The sequence below is a fragment of the Bufo bufo genome, chromosome 4 (genome assembly GCF_905171765.1).
Source record: "Bufo bufo chromosome 4, aBufBuf1.1, whole genome shotgun sequence".
NCBI classification, from domain to species: Eukaryota; Metazoa; Chordata; class Amphibia; order Anura; family Bufonidae; genus Bufo; species Bufo bufo.
Window position 1 is genome coordinate 153,052,787 of NC_053392.1, and position 14,080 is coordinate 153,066,866.

Sequence of the window (14,080 nt, forward strand, 5' to 3'; positions counted from 1 at the left end):
TAGGCCAACAATGGGCCCACACTGCAGAATCATTGTTTTCTGGGTCACTTAACTGTCACTGAACTACCTCAGCACGACCATAGGTTTTGAAAAACCCCCATCGCCTGCAATCTCCCAAACGTGCGCACGAGCACAGTCATCACTACACCAAGATTAACGCATAGAGGAATAAAATTTATGTCATGAGTGTGTCAACTATTGACAACTCTTTGCGGTTGTCTAAAATCTATTCGATACACGTCCCCTGATAAGGGACGTAACAGGGATTAAACTGATAAGAATAGTACTACTTAACACACCACTCATATCTGGTGGCACAGTACATTGCAAGGCGTACGCGCAATGCCCCAAATTGGAAGTAGCAGGACCAACCAAGCATCTTTTTCCATCTCCCGGTTCCTAAAATCTATTCCATACACGTCCCCTGATGGGGGACGTAACAGGGATTAAACTGATAGGAATAGTACTACTTAAACACACCACTCATATCTGGTGGCACAGTACATTGCAAGCCGTTCGCGCCGTGTCCCAAATTGGGAGTAGGAGGACCAACCAAGCATCTTTTTCCATCTCCCCCGATTCCTAAAATCTATTCCATAGACCGGCCCCTGATAGGGGATGTAACAGGGATTAAACTGATAGGAATAGTACTACTTAACACACCACTCATATCTGGTGGCACAGTACATTGCAAGACGTACACGCAATGCCCCAAATTGGAAGTAGCAGGACCAACCAAGCATCTTTTTCCATCTCCCGGTTCCTAAAATCTTTTCCATACACGTCCCCTGATGGGGGACGTAACAGGGATTAAACTGATAGGAATAGTACTACTTAAACACACCACTCATATCTGGTGGCACAGTACATTGCAAGCCGTACGTGCAGTGCCCCAAATTGGAAGTAAGAGGACCAACCAACCATCTTTTTCTATCTCCCGGTTCCTAAAATCTATCCCATACACTGGCTCCTGATAGGGGACAAAACAGAGATTAAACTACTAAGAACAGATTTTTTTTAATAAAAAAAAAGAGGACAGCCTCTGCGGAGCTGGGTATTTTTTGGCCGCGTTACTGAACACTCATGCACAATGGCTGTAGGCTCATGCATCCTTTTGCGGAGGTGACAAACCTGGTCAGTCAAACCCAAGGCAACATCATCGACCTCATGCGTTTTTTCTGGAGCATGCCCTGCGAAGAGTGCTGGATCAGGCCGTAGATGAGCATTAAGAGGAAGAGTTGTGGTCACCATCACCACCAGAAGCAGCCTTGTCGTCATCGATTGCTGGACCTGCGGCAACGCAGAGAGAGGAGTCTGAAGAAGAGGAGTCAGAGGAGGAAGGTGGCTTTGAGGAGGTGGTAGACCAACCACAGCAGGCGTCCCAGGGGGCTTGTTGTCACCTTTCGGGGACCCTTGGTGTTGTACATGGCTGGGTGGAGGAAGAGACCTTCAATGACGTCAGTGAGGACAAGGAACGGGACATGGCTAGCTTGGTATCCAACCTTGTGCAAATGGGGAGTTTGCGGTTGTGCAAATGGACTGTTTGCGGTTGTTTGCGGTGCATTAAACGGGGAGTTTGGTCTGTCAGAGTTTGGTCTGTCACTGTGAAGCGGGCGTAAGCCTTGCACTACCTGATCGATACAACATCATACCTGATGGTATACACCCACATGTTTTAAAGCACGTTATTCCAAACAATTTAGGAATGTTGGTGATTTATGCCCTTTATGGATTAAAACCTGACTTTGCGTCAACTACGTAATTTTCCATGGGAGTTTTGCCATGGATCCCCCTCCAGCATGCCACAGTCCAGGTGTTTGTCCCCTTGAAACAACTTTTCCATTACTATTGTGGCCAGAAAGAGTCCCTGTGGGTTTTAAAATTCGCCTGCCTATTGAAGTCTATGGCGGTTCGCCCGGTTCGCCCGTTCGCGAACATTTGTGAAAATTCACGTTCGCCGTTCGCGAACGGAAAATTTTATGTTTGCGACATCTCTAGTCGTGATGCAGTTATCCTTTGCACTCAAGTGAAGATCCAAGAAGGTTATTTATCTCGGGCTGTACTCAAATAAGAATGAGAGATTCCAGCTATTTTTATTTAGTGTTTCCACGAAAGTGCATAGATCTCCTGCATTACCATCCCAGATAAAGATAATGTCATCTATATACCGTTTGTAAAGTCGGATGTTGGGATGTGAGAGAAGGCCCATCTTTTCCTCAAAGTGACTTATAAAAAGGTTAGCATACGATGGGGCAAATTTTGTCCCCATTGCAGTACCTTTTTGCTGGAGATAGATTTTATCAAGAAAAGGAAAATAATTATGTTGCAAGATGAAATTGATAAATTTAAGTATGAACTGGCATTGCGATGGTGGCATTTTGAGGTCAGAGGTAAGAGCTACACTAATAGCTTCAAGACCTAAGAAGTGTGTGATATTGCTGTATAAAGCAGCAACATCTAGGTTGACCCACTGTAGTTGTCTTTCCACTTCACCACCTTCAAGGTGTGTAGTAAATGGGATGTGTCCTTCAAATATGATGGCAATTGGATGACATAATTCTGTAACATACCATCAATATATTCGGAAAGATTAGTAGTTAATAAACCTATGCCCGAAATGATAGGTCTACCCGGGGGATTATCTAGGGACTTGTGAATTTTGGGAAGGAAATAGAATTTTGCCATGGCTGTGATGGGGTATTTTCAAATATGTTCTTATTTTCTTATCGACAATGCCCAGAGAGTAACCTTCATCTATGAGGTTATATAGCTCTTTCTTGTATGTAGCTGTAGGGTCTATAGCTAGATGTTTGTAATACGCCTCCTCAGATAGTATACGGAGGGATTCGGAAATATAGTAGCTACTATCCATGACCACTGTCTTCCCTCCCTTGTTCGCACTTTTAATGACAATATCTTTATTTCCATTAATGTTTTTGTGTCCATTCTTTGTTTGGAGCTTAGATTACTGGCCCCTAGCAAACCAGGTGTTGAGAGATTTTGTTTAAGATCTGCTAGAACCATATTATAGAATGTTTCTACATGCGAGCCTCTACTGATAATGGGATAAAAACTGGATTTGGGTTGGATGTTGGATGGAATAATAGTTGTGGTAAGAGACGGTGTTGGTCCATTGGATTCTAAGATGGAGGAGGTTGACACGGTAGTGACAGAATCTAGACTGGTATTCAAAGGGGTGGCGGTAATACTAGTCTGTTGTATTTGATCTTTAATGGAAAAGTGTGAGTTTTCTTGTAAATTGATTTAAATCTACAAACAGTTCAAAAAGGTCAGGAATGTTAGTAGGACAAAATGATAAGCCTTTAGCAAGGAGTTCAATTTCATTACGATTCAGTGTACAGTCGTGGCCAAAAGTTTTGAGAATGACACAAATATTAGTTTTCACAAAGTTTGCTGCTAAACTGCTTTTAGATCTTTGTTTCAGTTGTTTCTGTGATGTAGTGAAATATAATTACACACACTTCATACGTTTCAAAGGCTTTTATCGACAATTACATGACATTTATGCAGTCAGTATTTGCAGTGTTGGCCCTTCTTTTTCAGGACCTCTGCAATTCGACTGGGCATGCTCTCAATCAACTTCTGGGCCAATTCCTGACTGATAGAGACCCATTCTTTCATAATCACTTCTTGGAGTTTGTCAGAATTAGTGGGTTTTTGTTTGTCCACCCGCCTCTTGAGGATTGACCACAAGTTCTCAATGGGATTAAGATCTGGGGAGTTTCCAGGCCATGGACCCAAAATGTCAACGTTTTGGTCCCCGAGCCACTTAGTTATCACTTTTGCCTTATGGCACGGTGCTCCATTGTGCTGGAAAATGCATTGTTCTTCACCAAACTGTTGTTGGATTGTTGGAAGAAGTTGCTGTTGGAGGGTGTTTTGGTACCATTCTTTATTCATGGCTGTGTTTTTGGGCAAAATTGTGAGTGAGCCCACTCCCTTGGATGAGAAGCAACCCCACACATGAATGGTCTCAGGATGCTTTACTGTTGGCATGACACAGGACTGATGGTAGCGCTCACCTTTTCTTCTCCGGACAAGCCTTTTTCCAGATGCCCCAAACAATCGGAAAGAGGCTTCATCGGAGAATATGATTTTGCCCCAGTCCTCAGAAGTCCATTCACCAAACTTTCTGCAGAAGATCAATCTGTCCCTGGTGTTTTTTTTGGAGAGAAGTGGCTTCTTTGCTGCCCTCCTTGACACCAGGCTATCTTCCAAAAGTCTTCGCCTCACTGTGCATGCAGATGCGCTCACACCTGCCTGCTGCCATTCCTGGGCAAGCTCTGCACTGGTGGCACTCCGATCCCGCAGCAGAATCCTCTTTAGGAGACGATCCTTGCGCTTGCTGGACTTTCTTGGACGCCCTGAAGGCTTCTTAACAAGAATTGAACCTCTTTCTTTGAAGTTCTTGATGATTCTATAAATTGTTGATTGAGGTGCAATCTTAGTAGCCACAATATCCTTGCCTGTGAAGCCATTTTTATGCAACGCAATGATGGCTGCACGCGTTTCTTTGCAGGTCACCATGGTTAACAATGGAAGAACAATGATTTCAAGCATCACCCTCCTTTTAACATGTCAAGTCTGCCATTTTAACCCAATCAGCCTGACATAATGATCTCCAGCCTTGTGCTCGTCAACATTCTCACCTGAGTTAACAAGACGATTACTGAAATAATCTCAGCAGGTCCTTTGATGACAGCAATGAAATGCAGTGGAAAGTTTTTTTCGGGATTAATTTAATTTTCATGGCAAAGAAGGACTATGCAATTCATCTGATCACTCTTCATAACATTCTGGAGTATATGCAAACTGCTATTATAAAAACTTAAGCAGCAACTTTTCCAATTTCCAATATTTATCTAATTCTCAAAACTTTTGGCCACGACTGTATATATAGAGAGATTGAAGATACCATTAGATTTTTAAAAAGTTTTCAGATTGGTGTTAGGTTCTGTAATTCGTCTATAATTTTTGGTTTGGGTTTCTTGTTCAGTGGTGCATTTATTTCGGCCTCCTCTACATCCTCTCAATCTACGTTTGATTGTTTTTTCTTTAGGCTTGATACAGGAGTGTAGAAGTGGGTTATTTTCAATGATTGAGGTGTGGAGGGAGTGCTGGGAAGTGGTGTTTCTAGTGGTCTGATAAAAGGACTCAGGGATAGAATGCTGGTAAGAATTTTTCTGGACGGCGGGGTGGGGTTCGGAGTTCTGATTGTCGGGGAGACTCTGTCTAAAAAAGAGTCCTCTGTCAGATTAGATGGAAGAGCTAGGAATTGGTCAGATTCAGTAGGTGTTGAAGAATGGGTAGAAATATTAAGTTTATCAAAATCAGTACATTCGAGAGTGGGCGTAGATGAGCTGATCTCAGAATCAGGTATAACATTAGGTATAACATTAGTGGATGGCTCCTCACCCATAAGATTATGCATTACTGGCAGAATGTCAGAATTGTCAACTGATGTTAATTTCAAAGGGTCTGCTTTAGACCATAAAGGAGCTGATAAAAGTGTGTCAGCTGCAAGCATTATTTGGGGAGGGGTTACCTCATGGCGTAATTTAAGGCCAGGAAGTGGTACCGAATGATTTGGATGCACTAATGAAGTGATTCGATTTAATTTGGAATAGGTTTTTGTGGTTGAGTGGTCCATTTGTCTAACCGGGGCGGGTCCAATGGTTCGCGTCTTAGGGTCCCTTATAGTGTTTCTATTAAAAAAGGTAAGTCCCTTTTGAGGTATTTTAAGGGCCTCAGAATATAATAGGGGATCATGATGAGTATAATGATAATTCTTATTGTGGGTTCGGAGGGAGCGGAGTTTTGTCCGTTCCCAATTCCTAATCTTATTAGTGGAATAATCTGTTAGGTCTCTTAGAAGCTTCTTACATTTCTCCCTGACAACATCGTATTCAAAACGTCTAAATTCTTCCCTTTTTCCTTTTAGGGGATAGTTTGTATATTGTTTACTCGATTCTAAAAACAATAACTTTTTGAGAAGTATAACCAGGTCGGAACATATTAATTTCCGTTTAGTGATTAATAGTTTGATCATTTTAGTGGAAAGTTCATGACTAATTTTCATCCAGTTCATAGTGAATGATATATCATCAGGGAAGGATGGTTTCATTGATGACCTTAGGCCTCTAGGTATAATGCCTAAGGAGGGATAGATTGTCAAAAAATAACCATCTACCTCATTGTGGATAAAGTCTTTCATTAGTCTTAAAATATAAAATTCTGTTTGCACCGTGGTTGTTGGATCCTTGGTACAGTTCTTACTCTGATCCACTATTGTGTCCACCCACGTTCAATTAGGTGTTTCTTTGAGTTTTTCAATGTCTTTGGTAAGAAGTAAAATACTTTTAATTTCTCTCTTTATTCTATGCGTAAGCTTGGTCATATCCGTATGAACATAATCCCACCCTGCGTCTGCCGCTCTTCCAAGCCCCGGCAAGGAAGGGGGGGGTCCCCATGCCGATCCATGTGGAATATAGAACAGAAAAAAGCGGAAGTTAATTCAGACCCTTAGGGATCACAATGTATCCAAAAGGAATGAAAAAATGTGGGCGCTGACAGGGGTGGTTAGGATCGTGCAAAAAGGGAGAGAAAGGGAGAGGGAGGCAGCTCAACAAAGTGTTTGTGGTTACAGACAATCAACAGAATAGTATATAAGTGTGCAGGGTGGTATATCTACAGTGTTGAACAGAGTCAATCACTTGCAATATATAGCCCAAGGATGAAATAAGGGAAAGAGAGTAAAGGAAATAGGAAGCACCACTCGCAGTGATGGCGACTATATGACACTAAATGTATCATAAGACAATAGCGTGAAGTACAGATAGTAAGCACTCAAGATAAAGAACCGTGAACAGACACAGCTATAGAGAAAAAACACGAATAGAACCATATAAAAATAATAATATAAATGGTATAATTAATAATGATAAAAATAATGTGAAGTGCCCCTCAGGACAAATTCACACAAGTATTACTCACTTCACTGGGGGGTAGTCATTAGGATAAGCACATGACACCTGTGACTTGAACCCCCCGGCCTGGATCGCATGTAGAGTCGTAGTGATGGAAGGAAGCAAGAATCCAGTGCTTCTGATCAATCACCTTTAATACACATATGTGGCTCAACGCATTTCGGGGATATCAATTCCCCTTCTTCAGGAGCATTACATAACCAAATGACAATGAGACAAAGGAATTTATACCTTAATAACCCTTAAAAGGGCGCGTTTTTCGAAAGTCCGGAAGTGGTATGACCACATTTTCGGTTTTTGGAACGCATGTGCGTTCCACATGGTAGTTACAAATAAAACATCTAAGATAATGGTAACATAAAAACAAATGATAGAATATATAATAAAGTAGGCCAATTCATAACTCGAACAAGCTAAAAAACATGCATTCAGGGTTACCCTTTGTCTAAAAACTATGTCTAACAAATTTAGGGTATCGGACCGGAAGTGGCCCTGACTTCCGCTCCGTGGAGCGCAAGCAAAGGACCCTTGAGATAAAAAAAGAGCCTGTTTCTATAACCAATGTAGATATAGGAAAGAAATCTAAGCAATTTCCCTTGAATTTCATCACCCGATATAATACAGAACATCTTGCCATCAAAAATACTTTTATAAAACATTGGCCGATCTTGCTGAAAGATCCGATCATTGGCCAAAGTATCCCTCAGGCCCCTGTATAGACATTTCGGAGAGCCAGAACATTGAAAGAAATTTTGGCTCCCTCATGCCCCAAAATTGGCGACACAAAAAAATAGGTTTTTGGGAAACACCGCCAACCCAATCAGGGTAGGGTCTTTTAGGTGTGGGAAGGGTCGGTGCAAATGTTGCGCTATGATTTTTCACAACACCAAAGTGTTATCCCTTACTAAGATGGAGGGTACCATCTCCTTGCGGCATGAGATGAATTGTGGCACATCTTTTGTTATATATTTATTGTATTGCTCTTGCCATATCTATTATGTAGGTCGTACGACACAATCTTTACGCGAGCGGATGAACGAACATCGTTCGAATATCCATCGCAAAAGTGGTCACCCACTTCATCTCCCGACATTTTTCTATCCATCACGACGGGCACTCTAGTTCACTCCGTTTCACGCCTTTGGAGTGGGTCCCTTACTCCTACCAAACCCTCTGCCGCAAGGAGATGTTTGGGATCTTCAAACTAAATACCTTGACCCCGTTTGGACTGAATGAGTCTTTAGAGTATTCCAACTACTAAAGTTCCACCATTAAAATTGCATGCAGAGCTACTCAGATAACTAATATCTCAAAATTAATAAAAACCAGGAACACAATTCCTCTGAGTTAGGGCTATACTATACCCTCGCATTTTTCGCATTTTTCGTATCAATACATTGTGCCCGTTATCCGTACCTATCACCTACAGTAGGTGCAAGTACCTAAGGTAGAGTGCTATTCTTTTGCAAGGAAATGATCATGTGACTCAAGTCTATTCTTTTATATGTAGTTTTATTCATTTATTCATTGGTATTTGATTCCCACTACTTAACCGATTTTATCATTAATTTCCATTTATTATTTATCTATTACTATTTATTCATTATTAATTAACACAAACTATATTCTATTTAATCATGAATTACATAATATGAATGGAATCTATATATACAGATTTTTTTTTTTTTTTTTTTTTTTTTACTTTTATTCTATTTTTGTCTATATATATTTATATATTTATATATATATATTTTATATATATTTTTATGCATTATATATATATATTATTTTTTTAATAATTTCTTTATACCTTTATACTACTATATATGCATATTATCACGTCCCATTGTTTGTCCATAATTAATTGTCTGTTTATTGTATATTATATAATTTTGTTCTGTCTGCTTGCTATCGATATTCCAATATGCCTCTTGTTCGCATTAGGCATTAAATGTAAACTATTGCGGGTTTTCCTTGAACCGCCCGGTGCGTGCCACCAGAGCCCCAACGTCATGGACCAGAAACTCTGGCTCTTGTCTCTGTTGGAGCGCATCAGGTGCACTCCACAGAGCGGAAGTTGGGAACACTTCCGGTCTAACACGTCCCGGCCTGGTGCAAGGATTCACACCGGCAAGTAACCCCCATTAAAGGATACACTGATTAGGTTGTGTGGATCCTGATGTCACACACCGGAAGCCCTGGCTCTCGCCCCCGGTGGAGCGCATCGGTTGCGCTCCACGGAGCGGAAGTCAGGGCCACTTCCGGTCCGATACCCTAAAGTTGTTAGACATAGTTTTTAGACAAAGGGTAACCCTGAATGCATGTTTTTTAGTTTGTTCGAGTTATGAGTTGGCCTACTTTATTATATATTCTATCATTTGTTGTTATGTTACCATTATCTTAGATGTTTTATTTGTAACTACCACGTGGAACGCACATGCGTTCCAAATACCAGAAATGTGGTCATACCACTTCCGGTCTTTCGAAAAACGCGCCCTTTTCAGGTTTATTATGGTATAAATTCCTTTGTCTCATTGTTATTTGGTTATGTAATGCTCCTGAAGAAGGGGAATTTGTATCCCCGAAACACGTTGAGCCACATATGTGTATTAAAGGTGATTGATCAGAAGCACTGGATTCCTGCTGCCTTCCATCACTACGACTCTACATGCGATCCTGGCCGGGGGGTTCAAGTCACAGGTGTCATGTGCTTATCCTGATGACTACCCCCCAGTGAAGTGAGTGCTACTTATGTGAATTTGTCCTTAGGGGGCACTTCACGTATATACCTTCTGTGTGTCAGGGTCAGAGATATAAAAAATATAAAGTGAAAACTAGTATATTTTTTCCATACTTTTATGTACTTTTCCTATAGAATGGTGTCTGCAGTGACTTGTGACATCTGTGCAATACCTTCTGTGTGTCAGGGCCAGAGTTAGAAAAAATATAAGTGAAATCTAGTATATTTTTTTCATACTTTTACGTACTTTTCCTATAGAAGGGTGTCTGCAGTGACTTGTGACATCTGTGCAAAACCTTGTGTGTGTCAGGGCCAGAAATAGAAAAAATATAATTGAAAACTAGTATATTTTTTTCTGTACTTTTGCATACTTTTCCTATAGAAGGGTGTCTGCAGTGACTTGTGACATCTGTGCAATACCTTGTGTGTGTCAGGGCCAGAGATAGAAAAAATATAAGTGAAATCTATTTTCCATTTTCCATACTTTTCCATACTTTTTCATATACTGTGCTTGCTGTGAACTGTGACATCCGTGCCACATCTTGTGTCTCAAGCGTGCATATAACATTTATTATGAAGAAGGTGAGCATTAAAGGATGGGGAAGTGGCCGTGATGCTGATGGTTCAAGCAGAGGCCGTGGCCCTGGGCGCGGAGAAACTGTGCCGGCTGCCAGAGCACAAGAAAAACAATCATCCACAATACCTAGATTCATGTCCCAGTTTGAAGGGCGTTGCAGGACAAAACTCTTGAAGTCAGACAAGTGCGACCAGGTGGTCGGTTGGATTGCAGCAGATAATGCTTCCAGTCGGTTAAGCACCACCCTGTCTTCCAGTCTCAGTAGCCAAGAGTCTTGTCAACAGAATCCTCACCCTGATCCTCCTTCTTCCCACCATGGAGAGTCTGGCCAAACAAGTGATCCCACACTCGGATTTTCCGAGGAGCTCTGTTCATCACCATTACTTGATTTGGGCCTCTCACTAAGCACGTTTGAAGAGGGACATGAGATTTTGTGCCCTGATTCCCAACCTCTTGAGCATCCACAGTCACAAGAACATGATGATGGGGAATGGCAATTAGTGTTTAATGAGGTGAATGATGATGAGACACAGTTGCCAATGAGTCAACCGCAATTACTGTCTCAAGAGGTTTATGAAGAGGATGAGACACAGTTGTCAATCTCTGAGGTTGTGGTTAGGTCAAAAAATCAAGAGGATGATCAGAGTGAGGAAGTGGAAGAGGAGGTGGTGGACGATAAGGTCACTGACCCAACCTGGGAGGGTGGAAAGCTGAGCGATGACAGCAGTACAGTGGGGGGGGGGGGGATCTGCAGTACCGAAACAGGCTGGAAGAGGCAGTGGGGTGGCAAAAGGGAGAAGACGAGCCACACCACACAGGCCCGCAACTGTTTCATGGAGCACCCCCTTGTGGAAATCTCCCTTGCCAAGGGGTAGGTGTTCCGCAGTATGGCACTTTTTTGAGGAAAGTGCGGACGACCAAAAAATAGTAGTTTGCAACCTGTGCCACACCAAAAATGAGCCTGGGCGTGAACACTAACAACCTCACCACCACCAGCATGATCCCCCACATGGCATCCAAGCACCGTAATAAGTGGGGCGAATGCCTAGGTCCACAATCTGTGTCTGTGGGTCACACCACTGCCTCCTCTTCCGCTATGGTACGTGCTGGCCAATCGCCTGTCGAAGGTGCAGGCGAGGATACCTCCCGCCCTGCACCTGGACCTTCGCAAGCACCATCAGCGACCACATCCACTTCGCTGTACCAGCGCAGCATCCAAATGTCCTAACCACAGGCATTTGAACGCAAGTGCAAATACCCAGCCACCCACCCACAGGCCATAGCACTAAACACGCACCTTCCGCAGCCTGACGTTGGCTGCTGTCCCCAGCCGCCTCTATTTTTCAAGGTGTGTCGTGCAAACCTTACACCATGTATCCCGAAACATCAAGCGTGCCCTGACCAACGCAGTTACTGGGAAGGTCCACTTAACCACGGACACATGGACAAGTCCATTTAGCCAGGGATGCTACATTTCCCTGACGGCACACTGGGTAAACGTTGTGGAGGCCGGGAGCGAGTCGTCCCCTGGGATGGCACAGGTTCTACCGACGCTGAGGTTAGCAGGCTTAATGTCGATCAAGGTTTCCGCCAGCACCTAAGTTAGTGGCTCCAAACCCCACTTCTCCTCTTCCACCTTCTCCTCCACATCCACATCCAAATTATCCGTATGCAGTAGCTGGAAGCAGTGTAGCACTGCAGTGGGGAAGTGTCAACAGGCCGTGCAGAAGCTGATATGTTTAGGGGAAAAACAGCACACCGCCACAGAGCTATTGCAGGGGATAAGAGACCAGACAGAGCTGTGGCTCTCGCCACTCAACCTACAACCAGGCATGGTTGTGTGTGACAATAGCCGTAACTTGGTTGCAGCTTTGGAGCTCGGCAAGCTCGCACACATCCCATGCCTAGCCCACGTCTTAAACTTAGTGGTTCAGCAGTTTCTCAAAACCTACCACAATTTGCCTGAACTACTGGTGAAGGTGCGTCGCGTGTGTGCACATTTCCGCAAGCCATCGACAGCTTCTGCTGATCTATCAACGCTGAAATTGCCAGCTCACTGGCTGTTGTGCGACATGAGTACACAGTAGAACTCGACGCTCCACATGTTGGCCAGGCTTTGTGAGCAGCAGAGGGCAGTAGTGGAATACCAGCAGCAACATGGTCGTCGCCTTTCAGTCAGCTTCCGCTCTTCACAAGCGACGAGGGGGCATTGATGTCTGGCCTCTGTGAGGTTTTACGCAACTTTGAGGAATCAACACAGATGGTGAGTGGCGATAACACTATTATCAGCGTAACCATCCCACTTCTGTATACACCAATAAATTACTCACAAAAATGAGTGCCCGTGCCAAGCCTGCACGCAAGTAGAACACCAAAAAAAGGGGGGAGAGGGCTAGCACAAATAGTAATGGATATAAACTTTATTACAGTCTCAATACGAGACAAAATGCAGTAAAATACAGATAAGAAACAATACTGTGGTGGATGTAGATTACAAAAGAAAAAATGCGGCACCACTAGTACATTGACATATACATATAAATATCCAGGCTGGTGAGATCATATAAATATGGCATGATGTAAAAGTAACATAGACAGAATACCTAATGCATGAGGAAAGCCATGGCTAACAAGACAGGATGGAGATCCAATACAGTACAGGGATGTATAAAGTGCAAAGTGCAAAAATACCAAAATACATGGATCACAAATACTTAACTGTCCACAATAAAGCCATAGTATGAGTACCTGAGTGGTGAACCGGATAACCCCAAAGCACGTTTCGCGTAAGCTTCTTCAGGGGGGAAGAAGCTTACGCGAAACGTGCGTTGGGGTTATCCGGTTCACCACTCAGGTACTCATACTATGGCTTTATTGTGGACAGTTAAGTATTTTTTGATCCATATATTTTGGTATTTTTGCACTTTGCACTTTATACATCCCTGTACTGTATTGGATCTCCATCCTATCTTGTTAGCCGTGGCTGTCCTCATGTATTAGGTATTCTGTCTATGTTACTTTTACATCATGCCATATTTATATGATCTCACCAGCCTGGATATTTATATGTATATGTCAATGTACTAGTGGTGCCGCATTTTTTCTTGTGTGTTCTACATCAACCACAGTATTGTTTCTTATCTGTATTTTACTGCATTTTGTCTCGTATTGAGACTGTAATAAAGTTTATATCCATTACTATTTGTGCTAGCCCTCTCCCCCCTTTTTTTGGTGTTCTACCATCCCACTTCTGTGTCTACTCAAACATTCGCTGCTCACAATTACGGACGATGCTTTACATGTGGAAGAGGTGGAAATGGGGGAAGAAGATATTACACAGGGTGATAGCCAGACCACCCTCTGTCCGTCTTCTCAGCGTGAATTGGACGATGAAGAGGAGGAGGAGCATGAGACTGTTGCCTCCGCTACAGAGGGTAGTGCCCATGGAAGTTTAATTCCATCTGATCAGCGTGGGTGGGCAGAAGAGGAGGAAGAGGATGAGGAGATGGACAGTCATCCTCCTGATAACGACAGCGAAGTCTTGCCTGTTGGTACTCTGGCACATATGGCTGACTTCATGTTAGGCTGCCTTTCCCATGACCCGTGATATACGCATTTTAGACAACACGGATTACTAGGTGTTCACTCTTCTCGACCCCTGCTACAAAGAGAACTTCTCATCTCTCATTCCTCAGGTGGAGAGGACAAGCAAAAAGGGCAATACCAGAAGAGCCTTGTTAAAAAATTGCTACAAAA